Source organism: Mauremys reevesii, unplaced genomic scaffold, assembly GCF_016161935.1.
Source record: "Mauremys reevesii isolate NIE-2019 unplaced genomic scaffold, ASM1616193v1 Contig21, whole genome shotgun sequence".
Lineage (NCBI taxonomy): Eukaryota > Metazoa > Chordata > Testudines > Geoemydidae > Mauremys > Mauremys reevesii.
In genome coordinates this window covers 659,017-666,703 of record NW_024100831.1, presented here as the reverse complement: position 1 = coordinate 666,703, position 7,687 = coordinate 659,017, and the positions used below count along the sequence as shown (strand labels likewise).

Genomic DNA, 7,687 nt, shown 5'->3' with positions numbered 1-7,687 from the left:
GTGTGTGTTGGCCAACACATTAGAGGAGAGAGAGAGAAAAATGTGGGATGGAGTCAAGAAACTCAACAGCTGGAGTCATCCTCCTCGATCCAACCTTCTGCTGCATAGGACACACTGTTTGTGGACAGAGAAAAGACCAGCCCCTGAAAATGGGGACCTTGTCTCCCTCGTAACCACAGCAGGTCAGGAATCTTTTCCTACAAACCGAGCCCCAGCTAATGACAAGTCTCAGCCTAGAGGCAGGTGGGCGTTATCGAGTCCTCCCCAAACCAGACACTTATCTCACTGATGGTGACGGCTGCTCCACTCCCAGATCGACGGCATCGCCATAGGCTGGCATCGACAATGCTTGTGGTCTCCCGGCTCTTGGTGTTTTCCATCTCACAACGGGGGTGGGCTCTTACCCTTCACTTCTTTCTCCGTGGTACTAAGCACAACAGAAGAGGGAAAAACAGAAGTTATCATCGGAATCTGCAGTGTTGTGTAGGTGGTTGTTCTCCCATCTCCCATTACACCTTTATAGCTCCATGGAGTCATGAAGAATCCCCTAGCTACCACCTGAGCTGGAACAAGAGCTGTACCAGGGAAAGAATTGTGCCCAAGCCTGGATGGGGTCCAGTCTGAGGAAAAAACTTACTGAAGCATCTCTGAGGGTGAGATTATCTGTGTTCAGTTTGATTAGACATAGATTTGCGCTTTTTAATTCGCTTGGTGACTCACTTTGTTCTGTCTTACTATTTGGAACCACTTAAATCCTACTTTCCGTATTGATAAAATCACTTTTTACTTATTAATTAACCCAGAGTTAATCTGGAGGGGGGGCAAACAGCTGTGCATCTCTCTCTATCAGTGTTATAGAGGATGAACTATTTATGAGTTTACTCCGTATAAGCTTTATGCAGGGTAAAACGGATTTATTTGTGTTTGTACACCATTGGGAGTTGGGCATCTGAGTGCTAAAGACAAGCACACTTCTGTGAGCTGTTTTCAGGTAAACCTGCAGCTTTGGGGCAAGTAATTCAGACCCTGGGTCTATGTTGGAGCAGATGGGAGTATCTGGCTCAGCAAGAGAGGGTGCTAGAGTCCTGAGCTAGCAGGGAAACCAGGGGCAGAGGTAACTTGGCACATCAGTTGGCAGCTCCCAGGGGGGTGTCTGTGATCCAACCCGTCACAGGGGCCGTCACTGCCCCAAGTTCTATTGGTGTGTGAGATGCCGCCCTCCCTCTCCCACCCACCATACATCAGCCCCACTTGATGAACAGAGTCAGAGTCAACTCCTACAGTCACCCCACCACTACCAATGGAGGATCTAGTACCCATCATGCTTCTCTTCCCCCTCCCAATGCCCCAGTGGGATGCAGGCTCTCCAGCCCTAGACTGTGAGCATCCACCATTGCCCATGTTCTATGCAAGGAGACAAGGAGAGAGACAGAAAGAGAGAGCGCGCACATGTTGGCCAACTATGAGAGCAGAGATCCACATACAGGAAGGAGGCAAACTCAGCACCTCTAGTCACCTTCCTGGCTCTCCACAAAGAGTTATTGCACTTTGGGAAGACTCCATAGCACCTGACAATTCCTTGAGAGGGCACAAAGGATTCCCCCGAGCTTATCGTGCCCCTGTGAGATGCTGAGGTCTTTCCTCAGGGACCCTCCCCATACTCACAAATTCTCTCCACTGACAAGAGTATTTGCAGCCCTCCCTCAATACTGAACTTCAGCAAGTTTCCATTTGCTCTTACTCTGCAGATCATTGTCCGGCTTCCATCCCTAGGGATGGGCTCCGGGTGGCTGTTCCTTCCTTGGTCTCTGCCACAGGTTGGCCGATCTCTCATCTGACCAATCTCAGTATGACTGAAAAGAGAGAGAGAGAGAGAGAGAGAGAGAGAGAGAACACTTGTAAGCTAGGTCACCACTTGTGCATGGAAGAACAACGGAGACACACGTCACTGGCTGCTGCTCCCTCCTTTATTCTTCTTCAGCTTACCCAGGGCCTAAAATACTCACCACTCCTAAGGAGCTACAGCCCTCCAGGAAAGGGACAATCCCAGACCACTGCCAGCCACAGGCAGAGCTGGACCTTCCCCAGGACCCATCCCATGGATAGGAGAAGCATCTCTCTGCTCTCCACGAGGCACCTCACTCTGCAGATACTGGATAGAGAAATATCATTTCACAAAAACACGCACCTGCTCCTCCAACATTACAAGAGCGCTCCTCGGCTCCACTGCAAAGCGAAACAGCTAGATTGTGCAGGTCCGCTTCCTGCAGATGCTCCGCTGCCCTCTGCAAGAACAGCAAACCACCTATGGAAAAGCCATCACTGCCAAAAACACTACAGGTGCACAAGACCTTCCAGTACCTGCCTCACTCTCACACCCACTTCCCTGCATTATTTTCGTCCTCTCCTACTTCGCCATTCTTCCCGAGACCTGGCCTCTGGGGATACACAGCTAACTCACCTGCCTGTGTGCAATGAAGTGAAACAGCAGAAAAAGAGGCAAGGACAGACTGACAGAGAGTAGCAGCTGTTCCACTCCCAGTTGGACGGCTTTTCCGTAGCATCAATAGCTCTCGCGGTTCGATCACTTTTGCTCACTTTCCAAAGTATGAAGGGAGTAGACTCTGACGCCTGATTTTTTCCCCCTTGGTACTAAAGCCAGCACAAGGGGAAAAAATAAGTTACCATCTAAGCAGGCAACGTTGCTTTAGCTCTTCTTTTCACCTCTCCCACACGGCGGCGCTCCGCCAACACTCTTCCCATGACACCTTTAGCATTTCAGCCAAAAAGCAGCCCTTGCAACAGCATCCGACAGTCACTCTGAACAGCAGACTCTGGCCACTCCCCAGCCTTAATACCACAGAGTCCTGTACCCAACGAGGAAGCACACGGCCTGTGAACAATACTAGAGCAAGTAAAGATGAGGAATTAAAAGTATCAGTTTTAAACAAACAATTTAATACTGTAACCAGTAATGAGGATTGTGAAGCTTGGTTGAGGTGGTGCAGTCAGAGGGTGGGATATTTCCCAGGGAATGCCTTACTGCTAAATGATGAACTAGCACTCAGCTGAGCCCTCAAGGGTTAACGCATTGTTGTTAATGTAACCTCACACTCTACAAGGCAGCACAAATGGAGGGAGGGAGGGCAGACAGACAGCATGGCAGAAAGAGACAGAGAGACACACCCTGTGTGTGGGGGGGGGAGAGCGAGAGATGCACATTGCCCCTTCAAGTGCGCTGACACCACTTTAAGGACATTACCTTTTTAAGTAGGTCAGGAAGTTGAGACAGCAGCTGCGGGCAGCAGACTCTCTCCACCCTGAGCCCTGTCCTGTCCCCACCCTGCTCTAGATGAAGGGGTAAGTGGGGGGCAGGAGTAGGGGGAGGGGGACACCCTGACATTAGCCCCCCTTTCCCCTCTCCCCTGCACAGCAAGCAGGAGGCTCCAGGGAGCAGCTCCAAGGCAGAGGGCAGGAGCAGCACATGGCAGTGGGGGGAGGAACTGCCAGCAATTGATAGCCTGCTGGGTGGCTGCCGCACAGGGAACTTAGGGGGGCGGGGAGCTGATGGGGGGCTGCTGGTCCACCCTGGTTCCAAGCCCCCACCAGCTAGCTGAAACGGGCTGCTCTTCCTGCAAGGACTCAATAAACCAGGCAGCTGCCAAGCAACGTTATAAGGGAGCATTGCCCAATGTTACCCAAGCATGTTCCCTAATTGATCAGCAACGTAACAACGTTAACTGGGGCGACTTTAAGTGAGGAGTTCAGTGCTTTGAATACAGCATCGCTTACTCACAGCCAGTTATGTGCAAGGCAGAAAGCTGAGGACTGTTAATCTCTGCTTAGAAGAATGTCCAAGCTGCTCAGGTCCACATCTGCCACCTTCTCCTTCGGCTGCTGCTCCTCCATGATTCCTCTAGAAGTGCAGCTGCAAAAGCCAAGCATGAGACATCACTACATACAGCTCTATTGGTGCGTGAAATCCACTCAATGAATACAGACCGAGTAAACACTGAGTCACCGCTCCACTCTCGCACCCACTGTCCAGCATGATTTTCATCCCCTCCTACTTCTTCATGGCTCCTGAGACCTAGCCTGCGGGGATGCACAGCTAGCACCACTGCCTGTGTCCTATAAAGGGAAACAGAACAAGGAGAGGCAAGGACAGAGAGAGAGACACACACACAGGGAGAGAGTGTTGGCCAACACATTAGAAGAGAAAGAGAAAAAAAAACACAGGAGGAAGGCAAGAAACTGGAGTCATCCCCTTGGACTGAACCTACTGCTAGCAGGGCCGGCTCCAGAGGTTTTGCCACCACAAGCAGCCAAAAAAAAAAAAAAAAAAGCCGCGATCGCGATCTGTGGCAATTCAGCGGGAGGTCCTTCGGTCCTAGTGAGGGACCCTTCGCCGAATTGCTGCCGAATACCTCAAAGTGCCGCCCTGCTCAGGAGTTGCCGCCCCAAGCACCTGCTTGATAAGCTGGTGCCTGGAGCCAGCCCTGACTGCTAGAGAGGACACCATTTATGGACAGAGAAATGAGCAGCCCCTGAAATGGGGACCTTGTCTCCCTCCTAACCACAGCTACTCAGGAACCTTTTCCTACAAGCCGAGCCCCAGCTAACGACAAGTCTCAGCCTGGAGGCAGGTGGGCCGTTACCAGAGTCCTCCCCAAACCAGACACTTACCTCACTGATGGTCACGGCTGCTCCACTTCCAGCCTGACGGCATCTGCATATCCTGGCATCAACAATGCTCACTGTCTCACGGCTCTTGTGTGCTTTCCATCTCACAACAGGGGTGGGCTCTTACCCTTGACTTCTTTGTCTGTGTTACTAAGCACAACACAAGAGGGAAAAACAAAAGTTATCATCAGAATCTGCAATATTGTGTATGTTCTTCTTCTCCCATCTACCATTACACCTTTATAGATACAATTAAAAAGCACGCAACGCACATTCAATTTCTGGAATTCCTGGCCAGAGAACGCTGTGAAAGCCAAGGCTATAACAGGTTTCAAAAAAGAACTAGGTAAATTCACGGAGGATCAGTCTATCAATGGCTATTGGTCAGCATGGGCAGGGATGGTGCCATTATCCTCTGTTTGCCAGAAGCTGGGAATGGGCGACACAGGATGGATCACGTCTCGATTCCCTGTTCCATTCCTTCCCTCTGAAGCACCTGGCATTAGCCACTGTCAGGAGACAGGACACTGGGCTAGATGGATCCTTGATCTGACCAAGTACTGCCCTTCTAATGTTTGTATGTTGAGCAGCCTGTTGCACCTGCACCCAACAGAGTCACTATGCAGAAGAGACTATTGTCTCTTCCCCTGGATGTAACCCCACAACTACTCCCAAAATAGGGAAATTCTCCTCCCACACCCAGAACAAGGAGGAAAACTTTTATAAGAAACCAAACCCACCTAAAGTGAAGCAGCCGCCTGTACTCAGCCTCTACCATGCATTTATCTTAAGCTTCAGCCGTGCTGCTAAAAGTCATGAAGTGTTGTTATGTGTGAGGCAGAAAGCTGAGGACTGCTCATGTCTGCTTAGAAGGATGTTCAGGCTGATCAGATCCACTTCTGCCAGCTTCTCCTCGGGCTGGGGCTCCTGGACACTTCCTCTGGAAGTGCACCTGCAAAACCCACGCATGAGCCATCAGTACAAAAAGTTCTATTCATGCATGAAATTTTGCCCTCATCCCTGCCTTCCTCTCCCTTCTCATCTACCTGAGCCCGACTCGATGAACACGGATGAGTAATCAGAGTCACCGCTCCACTTCAGCACCCACTGCCCCTCATGATTTTTCTCTGCTCTTCCTTTTCCATGGCTCCCAAGACCTAGCCTGTGAGGATGCACACCTAGCACCCTGCCTGTGTCCTATGAAGGGAGATGGCGCAAGGAAAGGTAAGGACAGAGACAGACAGACAGACAGACAGACAGACAGACAGAGAGAGGGTGTGTGTTGGCCAACATACTAGAGGACAAACAGAGAGAGAGAGAGAGACAAACACAGGAGGAAGGCAAGCAACTCACCACCTGCAGTCATCCTCCTGGATCCAACCTTCTGCTGCAGAGAACTCGCCGCTCCTGGCCAGAGAATTGAGCAGCCTCTGAAAATGGGGACCTTGTGCCCTTCATAACTACAGCTAGTCAAGAACATTTTCTTACAAACCCAGCCCCAGCTAATGTGGCGTCCCTACCAGGAGCAGGGAGGGCCGTGAGCAAAGCAATCACCAAAACAGACACTTATCACATTGAGAGTGGCAGCTGTTCCGCTCCCAGTTGGACGGCTTTTGCGTGGCATCAACAATACTTGCAGTGTCATCGCTCTCCTTCACTTTCCATCACATGAGGGCAGTAGATTCTGGCACGTGACTTATTTTCCCTTGGTACTAAAGAAGAAAGAAACTAGTAAGAACCGGTTATTAGCTAGGCAGACTTGGTTCTGGGCGGGTATTGTTCACGTCATTAACCCTAACCTAACCCTGACCCTAAACCTACCCCTAACCCCTGACCCCTGACCCTAAACCCTCACCCTAGACCCTGACCCTAACCCAACCCCCACCCTGACCCCAGACCCCCTGACCCTGACCCCTCACCCTAAAACCCTACCCCTCACCCTTAACCCTCACCCCAACCCCTAAACCCTCACCCCTAACCCTCACCCTAACCCCAACCCCAACCCCATCCCTACCCCTAACCCTAAACCCACCCCTAACCCTACCCTTAACCCTTAACCCTTAACCCCTACCCCTACCCCAACCCCCAACCCTAAACCCTAACCCCTACCCCTAACCCCTAAACCCTAACCCTACCCCTACCCCTACCCCTACACCTCACCCTCACCCTAATCCCTAAAACCTAAACCCTAAACCCTACCCCTACCCCTCACCCTGACCCCCACCCTCACCCTACCCCTACCCCTAAACCCTCACCCTCACCCTAACCCAACCTACCCTGACCCTGACCCTGACCCTAACCCTAACCCTCACCCTACCCCTGACCCTGACCCTGACCCTAACCCTAACCCAAAACGCAGGAGAAGGCACCAAATTGGCTCAAAAATGCTGGAGCTCCCCTGCGGGGCTGCTACGCACAGGGGGGCGAGACGCCGCCCTCCCGGACCCCCCTGCGTATGCCTAGCGGCAGCTCCCCTTCCATTTTTTACTCCCTACGCGCCGAAAAAAACCCTAACCCCAACCCCAACCCCAACCCTAACCCTAAGCCTAACCCTAACCCCTGACCCCAACCCTAACCCTAACCCTACCCCTAAGCCTACCCCTAACCCTAACCCTAACCCTAACCCTAACCCTAACCCATCTGTAAAAAGGGGAGTAGTCTCCTACCATTAGCCTATTTGGCCTTTCAGCTTTTTCTAGGGTGCCCAGATGTCCCTATTTGATAGGGACAATCCCAATTTTGGGGTCTTTTTCTCATATAGGCTCCTATTACTCTCCATCCTCACCCTGATTTTTCTCATTTGCTGTCTGGTCACCCAAGCCACGTGGGGCGCTGGGCTCCCGGCTGTTACAGCAGCTCGGACCACTCCCGCGGATGCATCCGTCGCCCCCAGGGAGTAAATCCCAGGGGCTGTGAGATCCCAGGTTCCCCCGGACACTGGTGCACAGTCACTTCCCTGCCTCCTCCCCAGCACCTTCCCAACCACATCTGCATGCAGAACTCA

General features: G+C 51.8%; 2 long non-coding RNA genes across 3 annotated transcripts; both read right to left on the bottom strand.

The window, feature by feature from the left end:
- Positions 1-308: 308 nt before the first annotated feature.
- LOC120393520 lies at positions 309-2,536 on the bottom strand. Of its 2 annotated transcripts, none has more exons than XR_005592061.1 (3): positions 2,007-2,536; positions 1,742-1,853; positions 309-427 (listed from the first exon to the last, which is right to left on the bottom strand). It is a non-coding gene; the product is annotated as an uncharacterized LOC120393520 (long non-coding RNA). The 2 variants fall into 2 exon arrangements; XR_005592062.1 differs by having other exon boundaries at positions 2,189-2,536.
- Positions 2,537-4,728: 2,192 nt separating this feature from the next.
- Positions 4,729-6,077, bottom strand: LOC120393521. Its single transcript, XR_005592063.1, has 4 exons — positions 6,037-6,077; positions 5,730-5,880; positions 5,424-5,635; positions 4,729-4,833 (listed from the first exon to the last, which is right to left on the bottom strand). It is a non-coding gene; the product is annotated as an uncharacterized LOC120393521 (long non-coding RNA).
- Positions 6,078-7,687: the final 1,610 nt, after the last annotated feature.